We start from the raw sequence: 12,585 nt of genomic DNA, 5'->3' as shown, positions 1-12,585 counted from the left end.
GCAATTCTCCTCCATACTTCCAAATTACACGCTCTATCCTTGGTGTTCTCAATTCTCATCTTCCGTATGGGTGGCTTTTGTTGGGAATCTATTGACACTATGCAATATATTATCACTTATGCTTTTACTATGGTATCGATTACTATGTACAAAACAATACCATCAACCCCATTACTATATTCACTTGCAGTGTTGACAAGGAAGTAGAATTCATGGAATAATTTTGAGTATTTTTATGAACTGAAGAAGTATAACACCAATTAGATGACGCCGTGTCGTAATTTGTGAAGCCGACGTTGGGTATTTTGATAATAAATAGAAGTAGTTAGGGGCAACAGACTATGGTGCAATTATACGTTATGTTAGGGGCATTTTCATAAATACTCACTTTTGGGATAATCATTGAAGTTATAGCCACATTATACAAATTTTTGCAAAGTGCACCGCTCCGATCTTAAGTAGTTCGATTTATTCAATACAACTTCAGAAATCAAATCTGAAGTTTTTAATCTTTCAAATGCAACTTCAAAAATTCGAATCTTAATAATATCAATCTCTTCAATGCAACTTCAGAAATCAAATCTGAAATTCTTTTATCTTTCAAATGCAAATTCAGAAATATGAATCTTAAGAAGTTCAATCTCTTCGATGCAACTTCAGATTTCGAATATTAAGTTCTGAAATATAAACTTATTTTTCGAATTTCAACAGTCTAATACACTATTCAATGTCCAAATCTACTCTAAATGAGCGCAAATTTAAAATATAATTTTCAAATATCATTAAGAACAAACTCCAATTATCAAATTATCAAAAAAATAATAAATTTAACAAAATTATTTTGCAACTAAGAAGAAGAAGAAACTATAAGCATAAAAAAAGAAGAAAGTAGCAGCAAAGAAGAATAGAAAGGTGTTTGTATCTGAAGTTAACCAAAAATTGATATCAATTAAAAATTTTAAAAAGTGAATACAAATTCAATGGGTGGTACAAAACTAGGTACCACATAAATTTTTTATGTTATGTTATAGGAGAAATCAATTAGGCTTTAGGTTTTAGGTTTCAACCTCATTGTTAATAAAATTATTAAATAAAAAATTGTACTAGAAAAGGGCATTTTGGTCAGATTATAATTTTTTATATTAATAATAAATATATTAAAAGAATCATTACAAGAAATATTAAAATAAGAGAGGTAAACATATATCATAAACCACAAGAGGGGTTAGTGTTAGAAGCCAAACGTGAGCGAAGGTTTATGAAATTATCCCTCTATAATTTCAACATTTCCTTAATAAACTAGCATATTAAGTTTGTTAAATTTAAGTACTTTTAATCTCCATCAAATATGTAACAAGTTCTAATAGTTAGATTTAACGAAAATTGTGAAAAAAAAGATATTTTAGTAGAAATACCAAAAAGGTCCTATCAAATATCAAAAACTGCACCACACATCAGGAGTAGACAACAAATAATAGATGTTTAACCTAAAACTTATTTGAGAATAAATAATTAAATTTATATTTAAGGTCACTAGCAAACAGATCAATCAAAAGTACATATAATAAAATGAAGAACAATAATGATGAATTAACGAAATAAAGATTGAGATAAAAAACTTCTTATTGAGTGTTGACCTCTTGTATAACTATATTAGAGTGTACAACAATCCTTGAAGGATCTAATCAAGATGATATCTTCACAGAAGGCTATGGAAGATAAACAATGAGAAATCTAATGTGTTGTGTGTCATCACGTGTGCGTTACAAGTAAGTAAGGTAAGGTATTGCCTAAATAGGATGTTGCCGCTCCAAATTTCTAGCCCCCATATTTGTAAGTGGTTAGTGGGATGGCGAGATCCTCGCGAGCAATAACCGTGATAGCATAACAGATGGGGGCCACAATCTTCGAAAGGTTCCAAGTGCAATAGAGTTCGTCACCAAAGGTGAATAATCTATTTCGAGCACATGCTCTTCTGGTTTCTCTTGCTCCGAATTTAGATGGACAACCTTGGCCATAATTCTACTGTTATTCTAGATCCGGCCTTTATGCTTATGGATCTCAAACCGCTCCTGTCACGAGTCATTTTTTGTCATACCACGTGGTGAGACTAAATTTACCAATACAGATGGCCCCCTCACTTGTCGGGTAGTTCTCCAAGAAATGCCCAAAAAGTATTTTAAAAAATTGACATAAGAGAATCTGGTCTATGATCTCTTCTTAGTGAAGGAAGAAATCTTAATAATATTCTGCTATTAAAGTGATATGACCTGTTATTAGGATGGCGTGTGCAGTCTTCATTTACCATTCGAGATACATGACAATCTCTAACTAGCTTATTTGTTGATCACAGTCTCCAACTGATTTTATGACGGAAATCTTTTCCAAATTTGACGACTGTAAAAAGTTAGTTTCCCATCTATATATGTGCATAGGACTCCTTCGCTTGCCAATTACCTAGAGCAATTCCTTCTGTAATTTTTATAGCCTTCACTGAATCTTTCTCTGTTTTTCTAATTTTTCTATTATCGTCATTATAGATTTTCAAGATCTTAACCTTGCAAATCCAACCCTGTTGAATTAGACGAGCATCATTGCAGAACCCTTAAAAGAAACTTTCTCCGTTTTCCGTGATAAAAGGGAAGAAGATCTAGAAGCCATTAAATCAAGAAGATGAAGCATAAAATTGAGCCTCTTGTTTCAGACATTCTACCAAAGCAATTAGATTTTGAGGCGGATGAAAAATCATGGAGTAAAGCAGCGGTAAAGTTTTGAAATCTCGCATGAACAACTTTGATTCCCTCATTTGTGTTGATCATATCCCTTTGTCCGAAAGAAATATCATTGGTACGATCACATTGACGTTTATGTACCTCTAGAGAGTAAGAATACTGCCAACCATCGGTCTGGATTCTCATTTGTGTATACCTATCTGTTCACCCTTGGGTTCGATCCTCCAATCGACCCCGTAATTTTGGACTTTTGTTGGCACTTCAATATTTTCTTAGCCCAAGTTGGTCCAAGTGTCTAGATATTAGTGGCATATCTCTGATTCTTAGCGCATTTGGCTAAGGTTGATTTTTTCCTTCGGTATCTTCTCCATCTTTACACTTTGAGGCCATTAAGGGGTAGCATTGTCATTGTCGTCAATCATGGTAAGTGAGTACTTATGAATACAGAATATGACCATGATAAGGGATGGTATGACTGAATCATCACTGTCCCAAATAAAGAACTGGTCCTCTCCGATTATTGGCTCTTTCCAGACAAATGGAATAACAAGCATAAGTATATTATCTTCATTTCGGTTAATGTTTGTTGTCTATTGTTTTGACTTGCGAGTTTTACATTGCAACTGTCTTAGAAGCACCTGAAGTTTTTGGTATTGAGTGATCGATCGAGAATATATTGTTATCTTCCGTGATAGCTGAAAGGTCTTGGAGGTTTATTTTCAAAGTTTCGGGATGATGGGCCGAAATTCATGGTAAACATTGATGTCATTTGTATTTTTGATTCAATGTCTCATGTTCTCACGTCTACTCCTCCATTTTATGCATCACACCTAAAAAATCCTTTCTTAGATGTTAATCGATCTTTCCCCGACCATCGATTCTACGCAAGATAGAATTTCGCAGTTATCTGCTATAAAAAGGAAGGGAAGCTCGTTGAAGCCAACTCTGGTGAATGGTTTCGTTGGTTATTTAAGGAAGAGGACAATGTCCAGTTTCAAGATAGGGTCTGAGAGTGTTCGAGGCACTGCACATCTTCAAGATAGTGAGTCTATGTTGATTAAAGATGAGAAAATAGAGTCCCCAACCAAAAAGGCAGCAAAAGGTGAAGCTTCCATTCTGAACCCGGGGGATGGTGTTACAAAGGGTGATCCTATCAGTCCGTGCGATCTCGGGGTTTTCCAACTTGAGCCTGCATCTTTATTGAAGCTTTCAATCCTGCACTTTCCCCAAGTTGACCCCTCAATGATGGCTAGCAGGCGTCGAGTTATGATTGAGGTGCCCGAAGGAATAGATCTTCTGAATACCTGGGAAACAAAGCCACATGTTCGAGAGAGTCAGTTAGACTCATAGAGAGGAAGAGGGTGGATGATCAGTACGATATTGGACTTGTGAGTGATGTGCTTCATTGCACCCTTCGGGTATGTCAGCGATCTCCTTTTTTCCTTCTAAATTTTGGTCTTGTCAGTGACATTGTGTTGTATTTGTATTGCTGGCTAACTTGTCTTCAACCTAAATTATAAAGAGGCTTTTACTTCACGAGGAAATGTTATTGGAGATTCAATAGAGCAGTAAAGTCTGGTAGTCAAAGGAGGTGTTGAGAGAAGTAAAGAGTGAAATGGAGCAGCAGATCGCCAGGTATGTTGAGAGATTGAGGTTCCTCGAGACCTCGCTTTCTCAAAATTAGGCGAGTTTGAGTCAACTTATCGACAAATATGCAAAGCTCATTAATGAACTTAATCGAGCTAAGGTTCTAGGGAGACACCTTAAGTAGGATCTCGGATCTTGAAAAGCTACTACCAAATCTTTTAAGAATGACGAGGAGAAGCTGTAAAATGAACAGGATGATGCAATCTCAAATCTTGATGGGCTAAAAGTGCAATCTGAGCTTGCTCAGAATATTATTTTCTTGAGTTCCAAGTTGTCCACATTAGAGGCTATCCAAGTAGGGATCCGCGATCTGGAGGAGGAGATTGGGAAGCCAAGGCAAGCAGTGAAGATGACCTACTAGGCTATGAATTTGTCTTCTATCGAAGAAGGCTTTTCGAAAAGGGATACGCTTCTAGACCTTTTAGAAAAGAATGCCGAAGAGGAGTATATTGAGTCACATCATAACCATTCAATTCCTCAAATTGTTCTATCTCTCTCTATTGCACCGCCTCTTGACTCGGTTCTCCGAATTTGTATACTCCTTCTTTCCTGTCAGGGGACCCGTAAAGTGAAGTGACCAGTGCAGTGACCAATGTTTGGAGTTTCTAGAAGTTTTTCTCTTCTTTCTTTCTTCTTTCGTTTTGACTAGTCAGGGGCATCATTGAATCACTTTCTTTCCACCGAGCCTTTTATTAATAAAATGCAGTGCTTTTTTATCTAGACTTTAGTAATATTTTGCTGAGATATTTTCAAGCATTCAAATACTTTAGATATTTCGAAAGTATTCTTTCTAATTTCAGATAGTTTTTTTAAGGGATTCTCTACCAGTACCGAAAATATGATCATAAGAAATGAGCGTGATGCTCAAACGTCACGGGGTTTCTTGGCCTAGGTACGTGGAATTTTTTGACACGTGTGTTCCACGCGTAATATGGGCCCCTACCTTCTAGATAATTTCAAGAAGCCTTCTGAAAGTAGAAGGGCTCCTTAGGTGGGAAAACAAATTGCTTTGACACCTCAATTTTGAATCCTTAATATCAAGTGTCACATCTATTTAATGTATGGGATGAGTGGCTTAGTTTGATTATGCATGATTTCATCAGCGGTTATCAAGGCAATGCTGACTTCTACTCATAAAAAGAGTGGTGTTTGTCATGTTTTCACTCTCTACCTTTGCTTTCTTCAAACTCTCACTTTCTCTAATTAGTGCACATACTTTATTTCTTTAATCAATGAGGCTTTCTGATCCCCCCTCCCCCATCAAATCTCTTAACCTTTATCCATGGATTCCTAAAGTCATAGCTCTTTATAAGGGCGTCCCTCCTCCGTCTCTGTCCCTGGCACAAGGGAAAGTGCCTCCACCGTTGCTGCAGTTGAGTCGGTGGTGGTTCAAACAGTTTTGCCTCCGACAAAGAAGGGGAGGACAACCAAGAAAGTTGACTCAGAATCCTTGCTAGAATGGATAATTTTGAATATTGTGCCAAGGGAGTTTAGAAAGTACAACAACTGCAAGGCCATAGAGAAGACCTACAAGACGAAAAGCGACCAAAATTCTCCCATGTTCGAGTTTCTGTCTCTCATTACCTAGGACATCCTCCCCAGGTTCGAGAGGCTTACTAGTCACTATCCTCATCATTCCTTCATCTACACGTACCCTTTTACCATGGTGGATGAATGTATTGCCAAAACATGCATGAAGTACAAGGCGTGCTTAGCCTAAATCAATCCCCAAGTGTGGAGGTTGGTTGTGTGCCTTCGTTACCTGGCTTCAAAGGCTGGTGTCCTCTTCACCTTCTAATATATAATCCACATGTATTCCCCCAAAGTATATCCTGGGGGTATAATTAAGATAAATCATCGGGGTTCTATGGCCTTGATATTCAATTATGGCGATGACTACGAGCAGAGATGGTTTGAGAGTTACTTAGTGGTACAGACCAAGTTCTGACCAAGTTCCTCTTCTCGGATGACAAGTTCAGTTCCCGGAGAAATGAAACCTTAATCGTATGTGCTTCCACTTTTCTCCTTTCCCCCTTTTACTTATTTTGGAAATCGCTCTAAACATATTTGTGACTTACAGTTTTTGTGGTGGGTCTCAATGGGGCTCTTGATATTGAGGACTGAGTGTCCAAGGTTCTGAGCATTTCCTCAACCTACTCGAGAACCTGGAAGGCCATTGCTACCGAACTATGAGGAATTCAAGCAAAATATCATTGTAACATCTTTTTTGGTTCATCTGCTTTTCTTATTTATTGTATATTATTTGTTTGACATGGGCAAATTTCTGCATTTATGGGTCTTGAGAAGGGTGCTCGTCCTCGAGTTCAACCTCCCACCAGCCTTCCCGCCTTAAGGGTGGATGACTTTCAACAAATTCGGCAACTACTTGTTGATTCATACCATGAAGGTGTCGTCAACGCTCCTATAGTGCTACCACTCTCTCGGTCCTCAAAGAGGAAGGGGTCTTCTAAAATGATAGTTTCAACCACCAGGGTCGAAGAGGGAACTCCCTGAGCCACTTCTTGGGCCGCTTAGAGCGGCATTGTCGACAAACCTGGGTGCCCTGATCTTTTCATAGTTGACTCTGATGAAGAGGGTTCCCAAAATATTGCCCTTTCTGGAGAGGAGGCAGCGAATTTGATCCTGGATGAGGGACTGAAATTTTTTGGTACACTATCTCTTAAGGAAAAACTATAGAGCTTTCTCGATGCCCCGAGGCACTGTCATCTCAAATGAATTCTCCTGTCCAAGCATATGAGGGTTCCGTTGACCTTTCTGTCAACACTAGTGTACAATGGATCATTATTTTCTCTATGCCCAACGAGGTTGATCTTCTCAAAGATCCCAAATATGTTATCGCCCATATCCACAAGTTGGTGGATACCAAGGAGTGACAAAAGATGGCTTCCATGAATTTGGAGGCGCTAGTGACCGAATAGCTTACAAAACTACCAGGGTAAGTTTTCCCGATTTTCTTTTGAAGGTTATGTCTTTTTCTTTGATTCATCTCTTTTCTCTATGCAGCTTAACTTGCTCACCTCGGGGTCTATATAAAGAGTCAGGGGGGATACTAATTTAGCCAAGGAGGTGGTGAGATTCGACCGGACGCTAAGGGCCAAGAACAAAAGGTTCAAAAAGGTGGTGAAGAAGAAGAAGTTGCCTCACACCTCGAGTCCTCGCCTCCTTCAATTAATGCTGTTCCAGACATACCTTCAATATCTAGCCCTCGAAGCCTTGCATTGGATTCTAAGCCTCAAGATCCTTCTTAGGCATTGTCTTGTAATTTTCGATCTTGGTCCCCCTCATAATCAAGAAAGAGAACTTTATTATGGAAATATTTATTTTCTCTGTACCCCTTATATTTACAATAAATACTTTAATACTTATGTCACGACCCGAAATCCGAACCCGTCGTGACGGCGTCAAACACACCAGCTAGGCAAGCTGAAACTTAATAATAAAGAGCCAAAATAACATAAATTATAGAAATAGCATAAATCTGAAACCTCGATGTAACAAAATACTGTCAATACAAGGACAATCCCTCAGAAACTGGTAAATACGAAGTCATGGGCTTTACAACAAAATACAAGTCTGAAACTAAATAATAATAACATTGTCTGGACTATAACGACAGTATGTAAGGAAAAGACAAGTTAACACTGCGACCAAGGATGCAGCTCTATCTCGCCTCTCGAACTCAGTCCAATCAAGCAAGCCAACTGCTGATAACTGGTCTCCGTGCCTGGATCTGCATAATTAAGTGCAGAGTATAGTATGAGTACAACCGACCCAATGTACTCAATAAGTATCGTAACTAACCTCAGTGAGGTAAAAGAAACAAGAATTATAGATGATACCTGCTATAACCTATACAGTTTCATAAAATCCAACAAGTATAAAACAGTAAAGTGAACATGTATAAGATAATGGAAGGATTGTCTCAGTGTGTGTGTACAATTATTCAAAATCTCTGCTCAGTCACGGGTACAAGATATAAGATGATATGCTGATAATCAGATAATAACTGTGGAAGTTGCAAGTAAAGATGAAATGCAATTCGAAAATAACACTCGCTAGATTTTCCTCAACCCTTCTATATTCGTACCAAACCACTAATCAGTTTTACTCAATAATCATGTGTACGCCATCAAGAGAGAAACATGATATGGTGACCCTAGGGGAGTGGATACATATCCACACGCTGCAGGGTCAACTCGCGTGCCACACGAACAACTCATGTGTTATTAATATAACTCGCACGAACAACTCACGTGTTGCACGGACAACTCACGTGCTAATAATATCAATATCCAGATCTGCACAGACAACTCACGTGTTGCACTGATAACTTACGTGCCAACAATTACAATCCGCCCGGCGTGGTCACACGCTACCAGTCCAGCTCATAACATAGAGAAAGCAAATATGCGAAAATACAGGTACATGATCAATGATTATCAAATTCATACTCCTGGACTGGTATAAATGACATGTTATAGTGTAGGCATGTGCAATGTTTGCGATCACAACTAGAACAAACAATTTCCATCAAGAATTAGCAGTTTATCAGGTTCAAACGGAAGAATAACCTCAATGAAATCTCAAATATGGTACAAATAGCTCACAGAGGGGTACAAATAGTAGAAACATCTCTACTTGAAATTTAGCAATCATTACAAGGCATGTCATGGCCTAAGCACTAGCCTGAGCATGGATATAGTACCCGGCGCACGCATATGGGCTCAACTACACACAAATGTGTCACCCATAGCACGTAGCTATCACAAATAATTCAGGCAACTAATACCTCAACCAAGTTTAGATAAGATACTTACCTCTAACAAACCAAATCACTCCGCTAACAAGCCCTTCTCGTGCGTATCAACTTCCAAAAGGCTCAAATCTAGTCAAAATAACGCAATACTATCAATAGAAGCTATAGGAAGTGATTTCAAAAGATAAAGCTAAGATCTTTAAACAAGATCGAAAGTCAACCCTGGGCTCGCACCTAGGAACCCGACAAAATTCACAAATTCCGAACATGCATTCAATTACCAGTCCAACCATACCAAAATCATCCAATTCCGACCTCAAATCGGCCTTCAGACCTCCATTTTTTATTTTTGAAAAGTTTCCACAAAATCTTCCATTTCTTCACTTTAATCCATTAATTAAATGATAAAACAAAGATGGAATCATGATATAACAACAAATCTGAGTCATAAATGCTTACCCTAATCCAAGAAGTGAAAACCCCCACCAACATCGCCCAAAACTGAGCTCTACAACTCAAAACAATAAAAATAATACTCTAACCGTCGATTTGGAATTTTAAACATACTGCCCAGTTACAATACATTGCGATCGCAGAAAGTCCTTCATGATCGTGAAGAACAAAAACCTCCAGTAGTATAAACCTCCTACACGAACGTGCTCCCCAGGTTACGAACACGATGACCAATCACCCAACAATATGCGATCGGGGACAGTTTCACGCGATCGCGATGAACAAAGCGTGGAAATTCCCAGGACTCCTCTTCCTTCTTCGAGAACGCGTCTCCTCTCACGCGTTTGCATATCACAACCCTCAAAGCTTCGTGATCAGAGACTTAACCTATCGAATGCATAGAGCGATTGCGGTCATCTCCTCGTGATCACGTAAGAGGAAACCAGAAGCACAGATATCATCAATCCAACAAGGTCCAAAATGAGTTCGAACTTGATCTGAAATATACCCGAGGCCCCCGGGACCCCATCCAAACATACCAACAAGTCCTAAAACACGATACTAACCTAGTCAAAGCCTCAAATCACATCAAACAACATCGAAATCACTAATCGCACCCCAATTCAAGCCTAATGAACTTCTAGTTTCTAAAACTAATGTCGAATCATACCAAACCAACTCCGATTGACCTCAAATTCTGCACACAAGTCATAATTGACACAACGGACCTACTCCAACTCTAGAAACCAAAATTCCGAGCACAGTATCAACAAAGTCAACTCTCGGTCAAACTTCTCAACCTTCCAAACCCTCAACTCTCCAACTTTTGCCAATTCACGCCAAAACAACCTACGGACCGCCAAATCCAAATCTGGACATACGTGTAAGTTTAAAATCAACATACGAAGCTATCAGAACCGTCAAAACTCCATTCTAGAGCAATTTACACAAAAGCCAATATCCGGTTAACTCTTTCAACTTAAGCTTCCAACCTTGGGACTAAGTATCCCAACTCACTCAGAAACATCCTCGGAACCATACCAACCACCCTGTCAAGTCACATAACCATAAATGAACATACAAGAAATGATAAATGAGGGAACGGGGCTACAATACTCAAAACGACCGGTCAGGTCGTTACATTCTCCCCCTCTTAAACAAATACTCGTCCTCGATTTGGAATTTTAAACCTGCTGCCCAATTATAACACATTACGATCGTAAGAAGTCCTTCGCGATCGCGAAGAACAAAAGCCTCCAGTAGCAAAAAACCCTATGTGAACGCGCTACCCAAGTCCCGAATACGATGACCAATCACCCACAATACGCAATCGCGATGAACAACATGTAGAAATTCTCAGGCCTCCTCGTCCTTCTTCACGAACATGTCCCCTCTCACATGTTTGCGTATCATAACCCCTCAAAGATTCACAATCGCTAGCTTAACCTCGCGAATGCATAGAACAAATACTTGATCTGATTATTTCAGGACTATAGTCACCGCCCCGCCATGATCGTTCCTCATTTTTTAGCGTTTTATGGCCATAAAACTGGAATTTTGCCCGATTTCTAGATTTTCGTATGCTATAGCCCACGCCATCTGCATGGGTCCGGGCCCCCGGACCCAGATCACCTAAAATTATTCCGGGCTATCAAAAATGACCTAAAGAACCATAGTCACCGCTCTATCATGCACGTTCCTCATTTTTTGGCATTTTACGGCCATAAAACTGGAATTCCATCAGATTCCTTGATTTCCGTGTGCAATAGCCCACGCCTTCTTCATGGGCCCGGGCACTCGGACCCGAATTGCCTAAAATTATTTCGAGCTATCAAATATGACCTAAGGTTCCGTAGTCACCGCCCCACCATGACCGTTTCTCGTTTTTTGCTATTTTACGGCCATAAAACTAGAATTCTGCCCAATTCCTAGATTTATGTGTGCTATAGCCCACGCCTTCCGCTTGGGCCCGGGCCTCCGGACCCGAATCGCGTAAAATTATTCCAAGCCATCAAAAATGACCTAAGGAACTATAGTCACCACCCCCGGAAGGATCCTTCCTCTTTTTTTGGCATTTTACGGCGATAAAACTGGAATTTCGTCTGATTCCTAGTTTTTCGTGAGCTATAGCCCACGCCTTCTGCTTGGGCTCGGGGCCCCGGACCCGGAATGCCTAAAATTATTCTGGGCCTTTAAAAATGACCTAAGGAACCATAGACACCGCCCCGCCATGATCGTTCCCCATTTTTGTCATTTTACGGCCATAAACTGGAATTCCGCCCGATTTCTTGATTTTCGTGTGTAATAACCCACGCCTTCTGCATGAGCCCAGGCCTCCGGACCCGGATTGCCTAAAATTATTCTGAGCAATCAAATACGACCTAAGGTTCCATAGTCACTGCCCCACCATGACCTTTCCTCATTTTTTGACGTTTTACGGCCATAAAACTGAAATTCGGCCCGATTCCTTGATTTTTGTGTGCTATTATAGCCCACGCCTTCCGCATTGGCTCGGGTCCCCAAACCCGGATTGCCTTAAAATATTTCAAGTCATAACATATGACCTAAGAAATCATAGTCACCGCCCCGCAAGGACCGTTCCTCATTTTTTGCCATTTTACGGCCATAAAACTAGATCCATCCAATTCCTAAATTTTCATGTGATACCCACGCCTTCCGCTTGGGCCCGAAACCCTGGACCCGGATCACCTTAAATTATTTCGGTCCATCAAATACGACCTAAGGAACCATAGTCACCACTCCTCAATGACCGTTCCTCATTTTTTGGCATTTTACGGCCATCAAACTTGAATTTCGCCTAATTCCTAGATTTTCGTTGTCTATAGCCCACGCCTTCTGCATGGCCCTAGAACCCCGGACACGGGTTGCCAAAAATTTATCCGGACCATTAAATACGATCTAAAGAACCATAGTCACCGCCTCGCCATGACCGTTTCTTATGTTTTGGCATTTTAC

At 39.7% G+C, this 12,585-nt stretch overlaps 1 long non-coding RNA gene across 3 annotated transcripts; it reads left to right on the top strand.

Annotated features, from left to right (window-relative positions):
* Window positions 1–1,661: 1,661 nt before the first annotated feature.
* LOC107763391 (uncharacterized) lies at window positions 1,662–7,714 on the top strand. 3 transcript variants are annotated; one of them, XR_001643011.2, is made up of 3 exons: window positions 1,726–2,406; window positions 2,541–6,383; window positions 6,460–7,714. It is a non-coding gene; the product is annotated as an uncharacterized LOC107763391 (long non-coding RNA). The 3 variants fall into 3 exon arrangements; XR_001643012.2 differs by having other exon boundaries at window positions 2,217–6,383; window positions 6,460–7,335; window positions 7,404–7,714; XR_001643010.2 differs by having other exon boundaries at window positions 1,662–6,383.
* The last annotated feature ends 4,871 nt before the right edge of the window (window positions 7,715–12,585 follow it).

This window comes from Nicotiana tabacum, chromosome 15 (assembly GCF_000715075.1).
Source record: "Nicotiana tabacum cultivar K326 chromosome 15, ASM71507v2, whole genome shotgun sequence".
Taxonomy (NCBI): Eukaryota; Viridiplantae; Streptophyta; class Magnoliopsida; order Solanales; family Solanaceae; genus Nicotiana; species Nicotiana tabacum.
Note: the sequence above shows the minus strand (reverse complement) of the source record. Positions and strands in the feature narration are given on the sequence as shown.